We start from the raw sequence: 21,799 nt of genomic DNA, 5'->3' as shown, positions 1-21,799 counted from the left end.
GCAAGGTGTCCCACCATAGGCACTGGCCTCCAAAAGGCCAGTTCATGCACCAGGGATAGATCCTATTCCCACTATCAAGGGTCCATCAAACAAAGCAAGCTACACAACTGTCTCGCCCATGCAGAGGGCCCAGTCCAGTGCCATGCAGGTTCCACAGCTGTTGGTGGTCTAAAGTTCATGAGTTCCCACTACCTTTGTTGAGTTGTATCTGTAAGTTTCCCCAACATGGTCTTGATGCCCTTGCTCATAGAATCCCTCTTCCCTCTCTTTGACTTCTGGAGCTTGGCCTGGTGCTTGGCCGTGGCTCTCTGCATTTATTTCCATCAGTTAGTGGATACAGACTCTATGATGACAGTTAGGGCATTCACCAGTCTGATCACTGGAGGAGGCCAGCTCAGGCACCCCCTCCACCACTGCTAACAGTCTAAGCTGGGCTCCTCCCTGTGGATTCCTGGGAACTTCCTTCGCACTAATTTTCTCCCTATCTCTATAATGTCTCCCTCATTGCTCTCCCACTCTGCCCCTGTTCCAGCTCAACCATCCCGTTTCCCCCTGCTCCTTTCCCCTCATCTCCTACCCTCTATTGCCTCCCCTCATCCCCAGTTTACTTAGGAGATTTCATCTATTTCCCCTTCCCAGGGCAGTCCATGGGACCCCTTAGAGGGCTGATCTCCAAAATATACAAAGAACTCAAGAAGCTAGACATCAAAATACCTAACAATCCAATTAAAAAATGGGCTACAGAGCTAAACAGAGAATTCTCAACAGAAGAATCTCAAATGACTGGAAGACATCTAAGGAATTGTTCAACATCCTTAGTCATCAGGGAAATGCAAATCAAAATGACTCTGAGATACATCTTCCACCTGTTAGAATGGCTAAGATCAAAAACACTGATGACAGCTTATGTTGGAGAGTATGTAGAGCAAAGGGAACACTCCTCCACTATTGGTGGGAGTGCAAACTTGCACAGCCACTTTGGAAATCAGTGTGGCAGTTTCTCAGAAAATTTGGAATTATTCTACCTCAAGACCCAGCTATACCACTGTTGGGCATATACCCAAGGAATGCTCAATCATACCACTAGGATACTTGCTCAACTATGTTCATAGCAGCATTCTTCATGAACCTGGGAACAACCTAGATGCCCCTCAATCAAACAATGGATAAAGAAAATGTGATACATATATACAATGGAGTACTACTCAGCAGTAAATGACAATGACATCATGAAATTTGCAGGCAAATGGATGGAACTAGAAAATATCATCCTGAGTGAGGTAACCTAGACTCATAAAGACAAACATGGTATGTACTCACTCATAAGTGGATACTAGATGTAAAGCAAAGGAAAACCAGACAACAACCCACAACTCCAGAGAAGCTAGCTAACAAGGAGGGCCCTAAGAGGGACGCGTGAAACAAACTACTTCTAAGGATAGGCTGCATTCCCTCAGTAGATGGCCAACAGAGAATGAACTCAATGGCAACTTTGTAGGTTTCTTGTCTTATTATGTGATGTCAGTCTTGTTTTTGTTTCATTTTTTAAATTTAATTCTATTTTTACTTTTCTTGTATTTTATATTTTTATTTGTGTTTTGTACAGGTCTTTTCATATATTCTGGCTTTCAGTTTAATGTTTTTATGGGGTTTCTAGTGTGCAATGAATGGATATCTGTATCTCTATCTCTTTCTTTTCCTTTTTCTTGGGCTCTTTTCCTTTTTGTTTGTTTTGACCTCTTCTGATATGTTAGGATTTCCTACCTTATATTTTATTATTATCTCTCAGAAGCCTATTTCTCAAGAGAGATAGAAATGGTGGGTCTGGGTGGGAGGGGTTGTGGGAAAGAACTGAGAGAAATAGAGGGGGGAAAACCATAATCAAGATGTCCTTTTTTTTTTTTTAGAAAAAAAAACCTATTTTCAAGCAAAGGGAAAAGTGTGACCTACCTACAAGCAGAAGTGCAGCATTGCCACTTAACAGAGGCTCCTGAGAAGCCGTCTAGGGGGACAGCGCACCCAAGAAGCTCTCGGGTTAGTCTCTGCAAGACAGTTCCGAAGGAAAGATTTGTTATCTCTGTCAAAGGGATACTCCTCCCACCCTCCCCACCAAACCCTACTTTATGCCATTAATACCTAAATGGTTATTACGAAGATTAACTTCAATCATGTTACCAAGGGCTAGATGACATTTTCATACAGTAAAGCTAATCATCTTTAGAAATAACAAAGTTTGGCCACAAGTCAGTTGATCTCCTTGTCTCTGTTTGTCTCTGTCTTTGTGTCTCTCTGTCTCTGTCTGTCTCTCTCTTGTGCTCTCTCTCTCTCTCTCTTTTTCTCTCTCTGGCTCATATATGGAAGAAAAAAGTCTCATTATGGAACATTAAATTGTCAACACTAAATAGTGTCATGATCCCAGGTTTAATGGACAATTGTCAAATTCTTTAAATCTACTATTAAATTTAGAAATTAAGGAATCAAATTTTGTACCATGAAATCACAATAGACTAAACAGTAATAAACTATAGATGAAATGTCATCAGAATGTCTGTCTGAACTGTAGTCATCACGCAATAAACATTTGTTAATGATCATAGCAGCAGCTGGTGCTCCTTAGAGCAGTACGAGTTTGACATAATGAGTCTCTTTAGTCTGCACCACATTCCCATGATATCAATGATGTTCTTGATCCTAGTCTGAATTAGAGAAAATGTCAAAAGTTGTTTGGTTTTTGGTTGTCTGTTCAGTATTTTAATCGGGGGCCAGTTTCATAGCTAATGAATCTTGAGGTTGACAGCCTGACCCAGGCAGCCTGGGACCAATGCCCACACACTTAGCTGCTATTTCAAATCTAAATAAAATTGTTCTGATAAATTTCAAATGATATATGAGACCTTAATAATCCACATGCCAAAGTTGTTGCGCGTGGTCAGCAGTGGGGTGACGGCACTCACAATGTCCTCAAATGCACGGGATACATTTGTTTGTAGTCAGTAGACTATGTGCCCAGTGAAGTATGTTGCTGAGAATCTGAAAATGAATTCAGTGTGACATTGCAACCACGTCCTGCTCTCTGCTGAGAGCAATGGCAGGGTTGTGTAGTGCCCCTTGGGAGGACATGGAGTAACACATGCCCAGGTAGGGAAGACTAAAGAAGGAAGCTAAGTAGATAACTGGTCGTCAGATACTGTGGTCAAAAACAAACACAAACATGAAAACCTTCTCCCATCCCAAAGATGTCCATGAAACTGATGGATATTCATCCTTTCAAAGAGCGAAAAGGAATCTGCAGATGGATAAATTAAGGATCCTGGATGAGATTATTCTGAATTGCCTAGAGAAATCTACCACAATTATAAATTATTCCCGAAGGAAAGAGCCGTGAAGACATGGATACGGAGTCTGTCATCACTGGTTCTTGCCCTTCAAGTCACACGATGAGCCCAAATGATCTAGTATATCACCAAAAATGTGACATTCTCAGATATTTTTCTTAAAATAAGAAAGTAGAAAATAGGAGGGAAAAATCCTTTCAGCTTGACCAAATACCACTGTCCAACCACTAACGGATGTGTTAAATCAGCGTTTCTCAACCTGTAGGTTGCGAACCCTTTGACAAACCTCTATCTCCAAAAATATTGACATTACAATTCATAATAGTAGCCAGATTACAGTTATGAAATAGTAACAAAAATAATTTTATGGTTTGGGGTCACCACAACATGAAGAACTGTATTAAAGGGTCACAGCATTAGGAAGGTAAAGAATCCCTGTGTTAAATAAAAATAAATACAGTTGAGATAGCTTTCTCATAATCCCTTCCACAGATGCTTGCTCAGCCATGTTCATTGCTGTTCTGTTATCAATAGCTAGTGAATGGAAACAACCTAAATCTCCCACAACTGATGAATGAATAATGAAATTGCAGTACATATACACCATAGAATTCTATTCAGCTGTAAAGAGAAAGTTAAATAATGAACTTTGCAGGTAAATTCACGGAACCAGAAAAGATCATATTGAGTAGGGTAACTCAGATCCAGAAAGATAAGTGTCACATGTTGGCCCTGTATTTATGGTGTATATTATAATATGTGTAATATTTTTGTTATGTCAGTTGAGTTTGACTTGTAGTTCAATTTATTTAAGCCAAATACTGAATCAATCTTATCATAGGGAATATCAGTCAAATGACATTTTGAAGTGCTACTTTGAAAAAAAAAACACAACAAATGTTAAGATAAATATTTAACTGATGAAATAAACATTTTTTAATCACCTAAATAATTTCGGCACATCACTCCTCACATGGTAGATGACCTGCAGAATCATCACTGGCAATATGCCTTTCTGTAAAGGAAACAAACAGATTTTTCGAGAGTAGGTGAACAAATCTTGGAGTACACAAACTTTGATTCCAACTATCTCCACACTGATTTGCTCTGGACACAGCAATAATAACGGTAAGTATAACTCTTTTGCATGAGAAATGATGGTAGTCAGTGCATGGAAGTTATTTTTTTTGCTGTATTTTTCTTGATTCTTGAGAATCTCATATATACAATAAAATGTGGTCATATGCATCCTTATGCCCCTAACTTCCTCCAGTTATCTTTTAAGCTGAAACCAAAGCCTGTATAACATTTTGTTTGTTCCTGGCTTTGAATTCTTCCAATGGGGCTTGTTTTCCATTATCAACCAAAATGAGAAAAAAAGCGAAACATTTAGAATTTTTTTAACACCTTTGACTAGGGGCCAGCCTGATAGGATATGTTTTTGTTTTTTTTTTTTCCTAAGAAAATCTGTCTTCAACTTTCTTCAGAGCCAGATATATTTTCCAGGCAACTTTCCAAGGCTTTTTCTGTTGCTGTTTTATTTTCTTCTCTTGTGTTTTTATGGATCTATACACATGGCAACATCAGGCACAGCTAAGATATTTTAGGTTTTAAAGGGTTAATGCAATATTACAGAATGAATATGAACCCTTTCGATCCCGGTAAATTTAACTTTAAAAACTCACACCAGACAATGCATTTTTTCCAAATATTTCAAGTCATAAAAATGTAAATTTGATTTGAAATATTTTAACCACTGGCCTTAGATGTGACACAGTGACAGCTTTCATGTGAAACAAATGGAAAGTTTGTTTTCATATTTCCCCACTTTCGTCTAGCTTTGTCTCACTGGCGTTTGCTGAAAATCCACACAATGAATTAATTGAATCACATATCCCATTAACTACTCATTGCAGTATAACCAGCTAATACATAATTCAATGAAATCTCATTATTTTCTGACTATTATTTTCGGATGTGAAGTAGTTCAAACAGGTTGAACTTCAATTTATCTTCCTAGATGATATTATTTTAAATTGCTAAGTTCCAGGACTGTAAACAAGGAAACTCTTTAACCTTCTCAAAAGTGAAGGTCATCCGATCACTGAAGGGTTCACACACAAAGTGAAACCGATGACAGTATTTGCAGGGGTTAGTTGAGTGTCTTCCACATCTACGTCCAGCTGCTATCTTGTTATTGGCATAAATATTTAAAAGTAAAATACTTATAAATACTATAAAATTAAATATGCTCATAAATATTAATAGATATATGCATACATATGAACAACTCCTATAACTCTCTCCTAGGTGTCCTATTTAATATTTTTGTTTAGTTTCCTATATCTATGATTTTCAGCATAAGAATTAGCTCTATGGAAGTAATCCAAAAGCAAGAAAAATATATAGGAGTATTATTTTGCTTGCTGACCTGTGAGTACACAGTGATAAACTAGAAAAATATGTCTGAGGAAATTAATTTTAAATAAGGTACAAAAAGCAAGGCACAATTCTAACTAGGTTATAATGAAGATAAAACAGAATGTTATATCTTATACTTTTATTATCCCTGAATAGGTAAAAAGGTCATCTTCATTAACCGTAATGGATATGTTAATATTTTCATTGAGTGCAAAATTTTTGAGACAAAAGGGGTTTGGAACACTTAAAATGTATGCTAACTTAATCTGTATATGAATTATAAACATGTGTCTCATACATATATAATTACTTTTTATTCTCATATAAAAATAGCCATTTTACAGCTACATTCAGGTGATCAAAACTCAGCCAGGTCTACAATTTGGAAACCCAAATACAACAGATTCTGTCTGCCATTGGATTTAGAATGGGTTAATCGTTTCATCTCTGCATTTAAAAAAAAAAAAAAAAGCTTGTTTTTCCAAACAGGGAGATCTCAGGGCTGGGATTTTTTAAATACCTCATGGTTGCCAGCGCTTCCGTCCCTGCTTTTGAACATTTTACAATTGAAGTTTGCATGTCTACAAGGTCAAAACGTGGTTTCTCAGTAGTTTTTCCCAGAACTTCAGCCGAGCTAACTAGAAATGAGGAATGTCTTTTGAACTTTAACTAAATTTTACATGTATTTTGGTAACCTAATTTCATTTACATAGTTAAAGAATCAACAAAAATATTGATAACAGCATAGTCTGAATGCAGATGAGTAACATTTTATAAATGAAGAGGTTAAAGCTAAAACAGCTAATTAAACCATCTATATATTAAGAACAATGACCAAACAGTGTTTACTCTATTTACTTAAATTTTCTGATTAATACATTAATTCACGATTAGTGGAGAAAGTTTGGAAAGCACAAAACCCAATGATGGTGAGGTAGAGAAATTGTACATCTTTTCTCTTCTGGATTAAATAGACATGCTTACATATACTCTCTTTTCTTTGCATACCTAGGAACACAGTATACGTTATATAAGTTTTTTTTTTTTTTTTCGAGACAGGGTTTCTCTGTGTAGCTTGTGCCTTTCCTGGAACTCACTTGGTAGTCCAGGCTGGCCTCGAACTCACAGAGATCTGCCTGGCTCTGCCTCCCGAGTGCTGGGATTAAAGGCGTGCGCTACCACCACCCGGCTTATATAAGTTTTATTTTTAACATATTACCATAGATTTTCCTACCATTACATTTAGTTTGCCAAAATAGTTTAATGATTGGGAAAAACATTATAGTCAAAAGTCAATAGCAATATTTATCTTATCATTTTACAGAATTATGTTTTATTTTTTATTATTGCTTACTTAATTAGTTCCTGTTGGTGAGGACTGAATTTGGACTCTAATACATGCTACCTATGAATTCTACCATTGAGCTTCCTTTTAGATATTCAGTATCATCCATAGAATACTTACCTTTTTTTTCCACTGAAAATAGGCTGTATTTCAACTCCTTTTACCTTTAAACCATGACTTCTAGCATTTTTGTCTTGTTCATCTTTAAATGACTAGCTTTTCTGCCTGTAAATCAATCAATTCATACTTACTTAAAAATAGATTATTTTTATATTTTGAAATTCAATATAATTACATTATTTCCTCTCTCCAACCACACCTATTTACCACCCTATGCTCTATTGAGTTCATGAACTCTTTTTTTTTTCACTTTTTAAAATTTATTTTTCTATTATCAGCTTGGTACAGTATAAATTCTTATCCTAATTGTGAAATGTTTCACTGAGGCTTGCCCAGTAATTGAATAAAACCAAAACTTATTATAAGCTACAGTCATCCTAGGGTCCCCCCTTCTATATAGCCTCCCTGGTTCTGTGGGTTGCAGTCTGATTATTCTTTGCTTTATATCTAGAATCCACCTATGAGTGAGTACATACCATGTTTGTCCTTCTGGGTTTGGGTTACCTCACTCAGGATGATTTTTTCTAGTTCCATCCATTTGCCTGCAAATTTCATGCTGTCATTGTTTTTCTCTGTTGAATAGTACTCCATTATGTATATGTGCCACATTTTCTTAATCCATTCTTCAGTTGACGGGCATCTAGGTTGTTTTCAGGTTCTGGCTATTACAAATAGTTCTGCTATGAACATAGTTGAGTATGTATCTTTGTGATATGATTGAGCATTCCTTGGGTATATGCCCAAGAGTGGTATGGCTGGGTCTTGAGGTAGATCAACTCCCATTTTTCTGAGAAACTGCCATACTGATTTCCACAGTGGTTGTACAAGTTTGCACTCCCACCAACAGTGGAGGAGTGTTCCCTTTGCTCTGCATCCTCTCCAACATAGACTGTTATTAGTGTTTTTGATCATAGCCATTCTGACAGGTGTAAGGTGGTATCTCAGAGTCGTTTTGATTTGCATTTCTCTGATGATTAAGGATGTTGAGCATTTCTTTAAATGTCTTTCAGCCATTTGTGATTCTTCTTTTAAGAATTCTCTGTTTAGCTCTTCAGCCCATTTTTTAGTTGGATTGTTAGGTATTTTGATGTCTAGTTTCCTGAGTTCTTTATATACTTTGGAGATCAGTCCTCTGTCAGATGTAGGGTTGGTGAAGGTCTTTTCCCATTCTGTAGGCTGTCTTTTTGTCTTATTGACCATGTCTTTTGCCCTATAAAAGCTTCTCAGTTTCAAGAGGTCCCATTTATTACTTGTTGTGCTCAGTGTCTGTGCTGCTGGTGTTATATTTAGGAAGTGGTCTCCTGTGCCAATTCGCAAATTTAATTAAGTTTAGTTATGTTAACTAGGAGGAAGTATATATATGTCTCCAGGCTAATGTCACAAAAGTGATTCAGTGTAAATATTTGAAGCTTCCCCTGTCATGTTGTTAATAAAGTTTAAAATCTTTTGACTTTGTTGATTATGAGTATATATGTGTGTGTGTGTGTATCCTGACAGCATTACCCATTTTAATATTCATTGTTTCATCTGTCAATCTATAAAATGTTTTTGATAATCTAGAGATATTAGCTCTCCATGTGAAATATGTATTATATTTTTTAAATTTGTGACATTTAAATATCTACAGTATAGTATTTTGTGCTTTATGAATACTTAAAATCTTAGTTAATCAAAATAGTTTAACTTCCCTTATGTCTTTTTTACTTTCTTTCTTAGTTTAAACGTACTCTTTTTTGTTTATTTAAGATACTTAACATTTTTATTCACACACACACACACACACATATATACATATATATATATATATATATATTAGGGGGGGTTTCAAGACAGGGTTTCTCTGTGTAGCTTTGGTGCCTGTCCTGGATCTCTATCTGCAGCCCAGGCTGGCCTCGAACTCACAGAGATCCGCCTGGCTTTCCTTCCAGAGTGCTGGGATTAAAGGCATGTGCCACCACCGCCCAGCTCACCCATTATATCGTAATAAATAGCTCACCTTTTAACCATTGGACTGACTATATTTGAAATAATATAATTTTGTACATTAATTAGTTCTATTCTGGATATTTGTATTTCGTTCTATGATTTGAGTATTCTACAACAATGTTATGTTGATATAGTTGCAAATGAACTATTTTTAGTATTTTTACATTTCATGAGAAAAGAAATTTAGGCCGGGTGGTGGTGGTGCATGCCTTTAATCCCAGCACTTGGGAGGCAGAGGCAGGCGGATCCCTGTGAGTTTGAGGCCAGCCTTATCTACAGAGTGAGATTCAGGACAGGTACCAAAACTACAAAGAGAAACCCTGTCTAAAAAAACTAAAAAAAAGAGAAAGAAAGAAAGAAAGAAAGAAAGAAAGAAAGAAAGAAAGAAAGAAAGAAAGGAAAAGAAGAAAAGAAATTTATATTATTCTTCTAATTCATTTATTCGACTACAGTTTGGTTTTAAATTCTTAATGTTGTTTTGTCCAAATTTCTCTACTTTTATCAAAACTTTCAGGTATAATTTAGTGAAATACAAATTAACTAATAGCCTAACAAATTAATGTGATTATAAATGAAATTATAAAAATCCCCTACAATTTACATTAAGCAGCTTTATTTATTAACCAGTGGGAGCAACATATATACACAGGGTACAGAAAGACCATCCCACAGCAGCGTCTTACCATGCTAAATGCTGCTAGTCTCTCAGTCTTCTGTCCTAATCAATCAATGCTTAGCTGGGTTTGGATTTTTGAGTGACTGATTATTTTCTCCTAGTCAATCGTTTGCATAGTTTCCTTGTATTTGAATTCATTTGTGAATGCAATACCCACTATCAGTTCTCTTTTCTCTTTTTCTATAGACTGGATATCCATTGGATGAATGCTTACCAGCTTGGGAGTTTTTCAAGAATATGCCTAGTCAGTCATACACAGGGTATAGATAAGAGCCCATCAATACTGTCTAGAAGTTAGTTGCCAATTAACACCTTGAATCTTCAAATAAAGTATCCTTACAAAATTACTTCTCATAGACGCTCAGATCTCATTTTGTGGTCTTTACTTTCTACTTTTTAGTTAGTTTAGATCTATTTACTAGCTCCTTCATATTGTCAATGATGAATTCTCCAACAGCTACTTCCCTCTCTTCTTTGGCATATTTCTTCAACGTGGTCTTCAGTGTTTTAACTCAAATTTAAATAGAAATTATTCTCTCCACTCTGTACTTAATTTCTTAGTTGTACAAGGCATGCTCAACTCTAAAGTCTGTCCCCATTATTCTCTCTGCTCTTTGTCCCCACCAGTAGCTCTACTTTATTCAAAATATGTTGTATTTGTTCTAATTGATCTTTTTTATGTAGGTGTTTGGTCCGCAGAGATGGCTAGATGCTTTCCCCTGTCTTTTCCTTACAGCTCTGGCAACGTTAAAGTCTTATAAGTGGTGGTTTACTCATTTGTGGATGGAAGTTACCTTTCCTATGGTTCACACCGGCTGCTTGCAGGAAGGAAAAAACCCCTGTTCTTTCTGTTGTTGTCTCAGCCTTGAGGCAACTCCAGCTTTCCCTCCAGTTCCCACTTTCCTCATGCATTAGTGGAAACTTGGCAAACCTGTCTAGGATTGATAAGTCTTCCTCATACACTTCTCAGACAGACAAGCTCTTACTAGTACGTGCTACTCTCAGATCCCCCACTGAGACGCTCATGTTTTCCTTCAGCTGATTTCTAAGTAAAGAAGATATCTCAATATCATTTTCATCAGCAAAATAGATTGTATCAGTTGTTCTTATCTGTCTATTGGAAAATGTAGCTGATTGTATCAATAAAGCTAAATTACCTGAATTTATCATGTAGAAACTCGGAGACAGGAAGAAAGTATCTGGGAGTCACTATGTACCTAAAATACCTTTCCCAAATATTTTCCAAGGTATTCTTCTAAATGTTCAGTGTGATCCAAAAAAAAAATCACAAACTATGCCAGCTTCACTTAGCTCCACCATACCTGTGACAAATTAAATGAGGCTCTCATTAAATGTTTATCTGCTAAATGAATGTGATACTGATCATCTGGAATCTCTTCCCATTTAGTAGCCAGAACTCTGCTTCTTTCCTTTCTCTTCTTTGCATTGAATTCATGCTAAGGAAGATATTTCCAGACCAGATACTTGCTAAACTTTATACATAGCTTCCTTGTAATTTTCCCTCCCTCCCCCAATCAGCCTAGATAGAACACTCCTCATCCCGATGACTCACTGACTTCCCTTGGGTCTGTTGGAGATGAGCAGTAGTGTCCTTGTTCTCCAGGCTTCTTTTCCCCTTAGAAATGACACGCTTACATTTCCCCAGGAGCAATCTTTGTTCAGTGTCCCTGGGAAACTAAACAGCCCCCAGGAAGCCATATTGTTAGAATTAGATGAGCAACATATGACCAGGATGTTCACAAGATAATGCAAAAGCATATGGTGGAATTTTTCTCTCCGCTCTTTTCCCTGAGAGAGCTAGAGAATATTAAGTGCCTCCACACCTAGGAGCAGGGGCACATCCCGTGAACAGGTGCCACAGCTGTCTTCACAGAGGTTAACTATTCTGGTTCATAACGGATATCTCCAAAGGTGAAATGACAGTATATTCTGGACTATTTTTATCAGTAGCTTTCCACATACGTCAAGAAAAGACTCTTATAAATGTCTCTATCCTACGCTCGTCTCCTGTCAACTGTGGTCTCTCTACAAAGCCAACAGTATTCACACCATGGAGGGTTTTTAAAAACCCTGATGTCCAGGTCATACCTTACATTAATGAACCCAAAATATCTGGACATAAAATCCATGAATACATACTTTCAAAATTTCCTAATGGTTCCATGCTTGAGCACAAAATCGTACAGGTTCCTTGCTACTCAAATGATTGAATGAAGTCAGTATCATATTCATGACTTGGTAACTTTGTGTACATGTATGTGTGTAAGTTGTACATGTATCTGTCTGTGTCTATGTATGCAAATGGGTTTACAGGCACATGTAGGTATGTATGTGGGTAATGAAAGGACCAAGCAGATGCCATAACAGGCTGCTCAGTCTTCTCTCAGAGATCAGGCCTCAATTTCAGTTTCCTGAGACTGAGCAAGCAGTCTCTGGGAAGACATAAACAAAAGACATAGTTCTTGCAGTAGCTCCCTTTCTGCACATACTCTGACTGCTCAAAGTTCAGCCAGATGTTTACTGTCTGGGACCCCTCACCAACTTAGAGTTATGTACATGAGTCAAGGACAGAGCCTAGACCACTGAGGCAGGCCCCACAGTCAGTATGTGCTAGGCCAGCCAGCCCCCATGGCAGCTCAAGGACAAAGCCTGGGACTTGTGCCAGACTGCCCCTAAAATGATAATTGTAACCCCCAACCAGTAAATTCAAAGGTTACATACCCTCACCCAATTAAAAGAGAACAGAGATAAAAATAAAACAATCCGAGTTCCACCCGTGCAAAACCCCCCAACTCCCCCCAACCACCCTGAAGGGCTTGTGGTTTTTGCCTTTAAATAGATAGCCTCACAAAGAAAGAGCAATTCCTTCCTGCCTCACTGTATTGGGTGTAGGAATGAGTTCCCTGTCTAGAGTTGTATCTATAGAATAAACCTTGCTATTGTATTCTGGGCATCCATGGTCTTCAGTGGTCTCTTTGGGGTCATGATCTGGATATAACAGGTAAGCTAGAGGTTGACAGTGGGTATTTTTTAATTGCTCTCTCCCTTATTTTGGAGGACAGTGGTTGCGCTCTGATTCTGCTAGGCAGATAGACAGTGGGATCCCAGAATCCTGTCTCTGTCTCCCGCACTGGGACTACAGCAGCACATCTCCCTGCCAGGCTTCTGATGTGGTGCTGGGGATCTGAACAAAGGTTCTCATGTTTGTGCTACAAGCTGTTTACCAACTGACCTTTCTCCCCAGTACATGACCTGGAAACTTGAAAAATGTCACATCCCAGGTACCATCTCAGAATTGTCTTATTAGAATCTACAGTTTGAAAATACCCTATAGTGACAAATTTGCATAGTTAAACTTAAAAGCCCACTACTGAAAGATATAACATGTCAAAGAAAGTGCTCTATCCATCTAGTTGAGACAATATATAAATTTCATATCAATCTACAGTTATTATATATATATTTCTACATGTCATATGTGCTACATGCATATGCATTATATATTGTATTTAACATCCATGTCAATTATTAAACACATGTAGCATACAATATACAAATTAGTTCATTCTCTTTAGTCTCACAATAAAATTGATACTTAATTCTCATGATGCAGGAGAAAATACTATTAAAATTGATACTGAGAAAGGTTCAGTTGGAAAAAAGAGGCAATCGAATTTTCTCTAGATCTTTCATAAATACTCACTGAATGTTTGGAATGTATTCAGTGCTAGAAGACTAAATAACAACAAGAAGCCTTTGTTAGTAGGAAATGTTTTTAAAGAACCAAGATAATAGCATATATATATATATATATATATATATATATATATATATATACACACACACACACACACACACACACACACACATATTCTAATTTAAAGTTACCAGGTGACTGGATAGATAGATAGGTAAATAGATAGATGTTGGATAGATAGGTAGATAGATAAATAGATAGATGATAGATAGATAGATAGACAGACAGACAGACAGACAGATAGATAGATAGAGTCTTAGTTAGGGTTTCTATTGCTGTGAAGAGACATTATGACCACAGCAACTCTTAAGAAGGAAAGCATTTCACTGTAGTGGCTAACTTATAGTTCAGAAGTTCAGTCCATTATCATCACGGTGGGACATGGTAATGTGCAGACAGACATGGTGCTGGAGAAGTAGTTGAGAGTTCTACATCCTGAAGGCAACAAGAAGTGGTCTGAGACATTGGGCTGTATCTTGAGCATGTATGAGTCTTCAAAGCCCACCTCCACAATGACATGTTTCCCCCAACAAGATCACACCTACTCCAACAAGGCAGCACTTCCTAATAATGCCACTCCCTTTGGGGGCCATTTTTTCAAACTACCATAGATAGATAGATAGATAGATAGATAGATAGATAGATAGATAGATAGATAGACAGATAGATAAATACCTACTAGAAACTGGCTATAAGAAGAAATTTGCTTTATTAAAGCTATAGTTGAGTTCTAATAGTTTCATCAGATAAAACAAGGGAAAAGACTCTGGAATAGGGATAAGTTACTATGTCATAAAAGCAGAATTCCAGCATGATGGAAGTATCAATTAGAAAAGTGATAGAAGTAATTATAGACACAAACATGGACCCCTTTATGGAGAGTCCTTTCCCTAGTTGGGAAAGGAAAGGTGGTCTTTATTCTATGCAGTAGAATGGAAAAATCACTAGTAAGCTCACTGAAAATATTTTACTAGAGTAAGGGTGGGAAGGGAGAGAGAGAGAAGGAGAGTGAGAGAGAGAGGAAAAAGAAAAGAAGAGTAAAGAAAAACATCTGAACTATCCTCATCTCCATGCGAGGGTACAGAGATCCATGCTTCTTCAATTTCATTTCTCCCGCTCTAAAAAATGGCCTCCCAAGCTGCATTATAGAGGAAAATAACCCAGAGCCTCGCTTGTGGAGAGTGTTTAGTTACTACATGAATGAGGCATTTTAATTCACATTTGATTAGCTGTAACTTTGTGGGAAGCTACCTCTAACTGCACAAGAAACTGTATTCAGTAAAGACAACCACCAGGTTCACTGACTAGTAGAATGTCTAAAGTTAAACTTTAATTTTTGACTTTTACTAGTGGCTGTCTAGAGGACAAGATGTGAATTTCACATCATCAGATCCCTCTGGACCTCAGTGACTTGCTATTGCCACTGTGAAGTACTATAATTGCTAAAATCGTTCTGCTGGTATCTGTTATGGACCGCAGACCACACCAGATTTCCTGCCTGTCATGAAACACCATCATCTCTTTCTCACACAGTAACATAATGTTGCAAAGCAAGCTTGGAGTATTGTGCTGTGGCTTAACAGCATTCCTCAGCCCCACTTGTGACTGCTTTATCCATGTAAATAAGTTTGGGCCTGTGAAATGATGGCAAGAGGTAGAGTACATACATCATAAGCCATAAGTTGGAAGGTATGCTAAGCACGCAGAATGAATGACAAAAGTTTGGAATTTTCCACACTAGCCTGGAGTTTGGCTATATTTATGTGAGAAAAACCATGTCTACCACACTGAACCTCTCTTATCCTGGGGTTCTGTTACTTACTGCTGAAGGGATTCTCAACAGCACAATCGCATTGTGTCAGCATTCCTCTAGCAACTTCACACATACTATTGATTTGACATAAACAATAGTTCCGAAGGGCAAGTGTGTCCATGAGCCCACTCCATAGATAAAACTGAGAGCTGGGGAATGATTTAATTGTTCACAGCTGGTAAATAACTGTCATTCCAGAATAGGTCTGTGGATTTTTAATCACTCATTCTCAACCACAGTGCCACTTGGTCTCCCACCCAGCCCGATCTCCAAGCTTTGGGCTCAATCAGAGATGCACTGCTTGAAGACAGACCAAAGCACATCCACTGCCTCACCAGAACTCCCTAATGCTGATTCATTTGTCTCAGATCTTCCACCAAGGCTTGTGCTACCTGTTCCTAGAATTTACCTCTTACCTTGAACTCCAGTTTTGATAGATGGGCTGCTGGTTTCTTTAGAAAAGCCTGCATGTTTATTTCAGGATTGTGCCTGCTCCCCAAGCCTCTTCAGTCAATAGAGGAATGACTGCCCCACCTCCTAGCCACAGCTCCTGTGGATGTTCCCTACATGTTGTCAGTATCGGTGGTAGACAGCATTTACCCTGCTCTCTTCCTGTTTTCATCAGGTCCAAGCCCTGACTACTCTTCAAAAATCACAGTTGTGGAATTTGTCACCGAGTGTAACAACGAAGGGGTCTGGGTCTAGCTTCACTGAGTACAACAGTGAAGGGTTCTGGGTCTAGCTTTAGCACTAACCACCTTATAAGCTGAACATGGTCTAACCTGTTCAGGCTTTAGTGTCTTCCATGAAGTAGGGACAGAGTATGACACACTTTGAATGATGCATATAGTGCTAGCACGTATCACTACTCAAACTGAGCGCTGGCTTTGGTTTTGCAGTCTTCATCCTCTTCCTCTTCCTCTCCATCCTGGCCTGTTACTAGTCAGGTTCTGCATGGGGAATACTCCAGGTCTAGTTACTTGTTTCTTGTCACTTAACCTCTAACAGATTGAAAGGCCCTAAAGGAAAAGTACTGTCTCATTAATTACTTCCCCTGAAATTCGTTGGGCAGACACACATGTGTTTGTTTCTCTTAGACTGTTGAAGGCCATGAAGTCTAAATGATTCATTCTGGAGATAAGAAAATGGGGGCTTAGTTTAAGAGTGTGCTGGAGAAGTCAGTAGAGCAAGTTAACAGTGAAATTGGAAGGGAAGCCAAGACACATACATCATGTCTGTGCCTTGTTATTATTGTTTTCATAATCTTTCAAATCCAAGGTTGGCTGTCCCCTTCTTTAAAACATTCCTCCAAGGTCAGTCATTTCCAGTCTGATTCCTCGGGACATTATCAACTATATCATGTTTTCTCATGTATTATTTTAGTTTCGTATCTAATTCCTCTGCTGTGAAATCACAGATGTCACAGGATTATCCTCAGAATCTGTTACTCCCACAGTATCTGGCAAAGTTTCTAAAAATTGAAACTTGACAAAAGAATGTGTGTTGAATTTAACTGGAAAGAGTTAAATCCTGTTTACATTACCATGAAGGGTGCACATACTAGTTGGTCTTGTTGTACAGAAGGGGCAGAGAGGGCCATAAAATTTCACTTAGACTCTTTATAGTAAGATAACATTCGTTAAATTCTTCTAGAGTTCATTGGATCTAGACATACTCAACCACAGCATGCAAATGGCACTGCTCACCATGTCTTATAACAATCAGAGAATTTCATTGCTGGTAGACACCACTCTCCTCAATTCATCAGCTGAGCACTGGGAAACTACAGGAACATTACCGGGCATTCCTAATTACATGCTTTCAGAGAATCCCAGTCAGTCAGCTATATGGGGATCACTGACTAAGGACTGGCATTTGGCAAGTTCAATATTCTTCAGAGTTTTTTTCATATGGAAAATGTTTATATCCCAGGTAACTGAGATGGAGCCAAAAGAGAGTGGAGTCCACTGAAAAATAAATAATTAAGAGGGGGAGATGAATACATATAAGTAAATAAATATGTGTGTGTCTGTACATATAAGCATTCCTCCTTAATACCTTAATATCTTATTTTTAATATTTAAGTTCTAGGCTGAATCACTTATACACTTGTGAATATACATCTATTATGGTTGAAAGCTCAAAAATTGTTATTTATGAAACCTAAGTTTATAAGCTAGCACTTGGCTTGTGATTTAGCTTTATTTTCGAAATAAAGCAAATAAGCTATAGCATCTACTCTAAATGTATCAGTGTTTGCCTTTTTTAATATCAGATTCAGTTCTTTGAGATTGCCTGGGCAGACTGTCATGTTAATGTATCCAGAGCTTAAAGGCTTAGGTCTCAAATGTTTGGTTCATTTTTGTTTGTTTGTTTATTTTATTTTACTTGGCAACAGGGTCCCATAATATATTCTAGGCCTGCCTGGATATTTTTCTGTAACCCTGGCTGCTTGGAATTCATGGTGATTCTCCTGCCTCTGCCTCCTGAGTGCTGTGGCTATGGGTATGCACCACCACACCAAGCCTATGTCTAGAATTTAGTTCATGTTTACCTTTCTGTGGAAGTGGTTACCTCACCGCCTTGTAATGTGTCTCTCATAATGAATGTTGAGTAAAACAGGAAAAGAAAGGAGTAGAGAAAGGAAAAGAAAGTAAAGGAAATTTAAATGGGAGGGCAAAGGAGAGAGGAGGGAAGAGGAGGGGGTGAGGAGCTGAGAGGACAAGAGATGTGGGGAGAAAAGGCGGGGAGAGGGAAAGGACCAGAAAGAAGCAAGGGATGGTGAGGGAGGAAGAGGTGCCGCTTGCTGTGCTGGTGGTCATCTTCTTGCTGTTCAGCAGTAGAGAAGACATGAAGGCCTGTCGGTGTGGTGGTGCAGGCTGCCAGCAGGATCAGAAATGCAATCGAGGCCAAGTTGAGTGTCGTGGATTTGTGCTCCCCGTTCTGCTCCTGTCCACCCCTTGTTTCGTATTTTTCAGGGGCAAGAACGTGTGAAGGACTAAGTATTATGTATAATCACGAAACAACAAAGTGATGAGTAAGAGGGTCTCAAGGACTCTTGTTTCTGCTTTAATCATAATGTCCTTTACAAAAATTGATGAATATTGACTGATCTTTCCATTAGAACTGTAGGGGGCTAATTACTGAGGACTACTCAAATGACTTGGTGAAATATGGCAAATATCATAAATTACTTTCCTATCAAATTTTCTACATGCTGTGATAGAATCCAGTTACTAAATATTGATTTCATTCTTACATAACTGCCAAAATTGTTAGAAAATGATTTTAGGGTATCTTATACCCCCAGAGTACTGAGTGACACAGAGTATTGGGTCTATGCCAGAAAGAATGTAATCTCTGAGATGTAATATTATGTTCCTAATTCCAGGTTCATTTTCATTGCTATAAAAATACTAAGCATTGGCTCCTCCAGACTTGTCAAAGTAAGTGAAAACTTTATATATATACATATAAATTTATATATATATATACATATATATATATATGTATATATATATATATATATATATCAAGCTGACAGTGATGTGCACGAAATTGTCGATCCACAACCAGCATCCAGCTTTCTGCAGAAGCTGACTCACTAGCAGAGGAGATGCAGCCAACTGTGACTGTCCTTTCAAAGCTCTGTTGATCAGAGCAGCTTAAGCCCCTCCAGGGAAGAGTAAAACTGAGGACAGCCTCAAGCCCAAACAAGTAGTGTTGCCTATGCATTTAGACACCGGTGGCAAAGAATCCTCTGTTCTGCCTTGAAGCATGAGGTTAGTTTTGTCTCCTGGTCAAAGAAGCTCTCCTTCTCTTACTCCATTAGGTTATCATTTTACAGTGCACACTATGAAACTTCTCTTCCAGAGAAGTGACAGATAAATACATGATAGGGCAGCAAAATTTTCTACCATAACTGAATAATAAAAATCTCCACATTTTACTTCAGCAGATGAACCCTAAACAAAGGCCAGTGTCTCTCATCCTTTTTTTTATATCTGAGAGTATCCATGTAACAAAATTCCAGGCACTTCCCTAAATTCATAATCTTGCTCTCTGTCTCTGTCTCTCTCTGTCTCTGTCTCTGTCTCTCACACACACATACACAGCAATGTAGGAGATTTGAAGCACTTTCCAAGATGCATCTCTTTCCACTTTTCTTCTCTGCCCATCCTTCCTTCATACTGTTTAGAATGTGACCTTGGCCATATTAAATTATGAGTAGGGTTCAATTGACCTTGGCAGAGGCTGAGCCCCAGAGGAACTCAAGAAGCGCACATACCAGAGTGTAAACCTGGAGAAGGTTACTTCTCTCCTCTTTAAAGCGCTGCGCTTGGTGGGTTTTCTGGAGTATTTTGGAATGTTTTGTTGTTTTTTTCTGTTCTTGGTGGTGGTGGTGATGGTGGTGGTGGTATATTGAAACATGCCTGTTGTGGATATCGCTCTGTACAAATAAAATGCTGATTGGCCAGTAGCCAGCCAGGAAGTATAGGCGGTACAAACAGAGAGGAAAATTCTGAGAAGTGGAAGGCTGAGGCAGAGAGACGCTGCCAACCGCCACGATGAAAAGCAGATGCTAAGATACCGGTAAGCCACAAGCCACGCGGCAACTTATAAATTAATAAAAATGGGTTAAGATATAAGAACAACTAGTTAGAAGCCTGCCACGGCCGTAACATTTTATGAAAAATATAAGTCTCTGTTTATTTACTTAGTTGGGTCTGAGCGGCTTCGGGACTGGCAGGTGAGAGAGATTTGTCCTGACCATGGGCCAGGCAGGACCAGAAAAACTCCAGCTACACACACCTAAACCAAGATCTAACTTACTTAATCACACAAGGTAAAACATGTATATTAGATCAGATCCCTCTCAGATTTTGACCAGTATTGATGCTGCTCACATCTATAATTTAAATATCAGGCTCAATCTGAAATTTGTTTTCTACATGGAGTGAAATAAAGGGACATTTTATAGGAAAGATCTCCTTAGCTGGAGGTATTAATCAGGAAAAGTACAAATATAGTTTGCTTAGACAGAGAATGTCCCTGAGGGTAAATGGCAATTTTAATCCAGGTTGTTTGTCTGGAATAATGTTATCTGACTTTGATCTGACCCACAGGGAACTGTCCTCTTAAAATGATACATGATGAATCTCACTGCTAGATGCTCTGACATTTTGGGAAGAAACAGTTTGCAGACATCCTGGCCTGGAGCAACTCCTGTTTCTGCCTGAATACTCACTCACCCAGGACTGCAACAGAAATTTCTCTATAAAATGTCATAGAGAAGAAAGAAATGAATGAAAGACCAGTTATCACATGGAGAAACAACCTGATGGCAATGGCCACTCCCTTAGACCAATATTCAAACTAACAGTTTCCCAGACTCCAAGATGATCCAAGGGGCCTATAAACCCACTGGAGAGGGGATGAAATTAAGTTCAGTACTTTGTCTTTATGGAATGTGCATTCTTCAGAGAGCTTCAAAGATGTCACCGGCTCCTAATGTTCTAGAAGTATATAAAAATAGTATATGCAATTTATATCTGTGCACTGTGGTATTATAAACCTGGCACAGAATCCTTCTTATAGGTTGCTTGAATGCCTGCTCCCCAATAGTGATTGAAAATATTAGACATGAATCCCCTTACTTCTCTGTACACAAGAAGGATCTGTACAGGCAGGGATGCTGCTACCTAACTGTGAGAACTTTAAGCTTTCCCCTTCTTCTCCAGGATCAAGATACAAGTCTGTTCTATTTTCCTAGTGCTGTGAATTTTCACAACGCTCTTATCTGCTCAGTTTGAAATATTAATGTTGCTTGCTGTTTACACCTCCACACATCATGCTTCTCAGGTGATTTGTGTGCTGGCCTTTCAGAAATATTAATTCTATGCTTCTTATAATCAGTTCTATGCAAGTAACTCTCAAAATGCCTCAAGTTCTGAAATCCCTTTCATGAGTTACATCAGATATGTTCTGCTCCTGTTACATGGCTGTGACATAGAACATGAAAATCAGAGTGTTTCAAACAAAGCACAGTATTCTCACCTTAATCATCCCTCCTCTTTCAGTCTGTGTGTCTGTCTCAATTAATGACTACGGCATCATTTTCATTTCTATGATACAGAATACGAAGGTTATTATCTATTCCCCTAACACATGACCTCGTCTCAGCACTCATAGCCACTGACTTACCCCCAAAGTCAAGTACAAAGAACGCTCTCAGATGCTGTGATAGATGCAAAGGTCAGGAAGAGTCTTCCCAGGGACACCGAAGGGCAGATGCCAGCCCTTACGACTTTACACACACAGTAAC

The 21,799-nt window shown here is 38.3% G+C and overlaps 1 long non-coding RNA gene across 1 annotated transcript; it reads left to right on the top strand.

Annotated features, from left to right (window-relative positions):
• The first annotated feature begins 19,858 nt into the window (after positions 1-19,858).
• Positions 19,859-21,023, top strand: LOC131896618 (uncharacterized). The gene is made up of 2 exons (XR_009375472.1): positions 19,859-20,067; positions 20,601-21,023. It is a non-coding gene; the product is annotated as an uncharacterized LOC131896618 (long non-coding RNA).
• Positions 21,024-21,799: the final 776 nt, after the last annotated feature.

This window comes from Peromyscus eremicus, chromosome 20 (assembly GCF_949786415.1).
Source record: "Peromyscus eremicus chromosome 20, PerEre_H2_v1, whole genome shotgun sequence".
NCBI lineage: Eukaryota > Metazoa > Chordata > Mammalia > Rodentia > Cricetidae > Peromyscus > Peromyscus eremicus.
The sequence above is the reverse complement of the archived record's forward strand: the minus strand, read 5'-3'. Positions and strand labels throughout refer to the sequence as shown.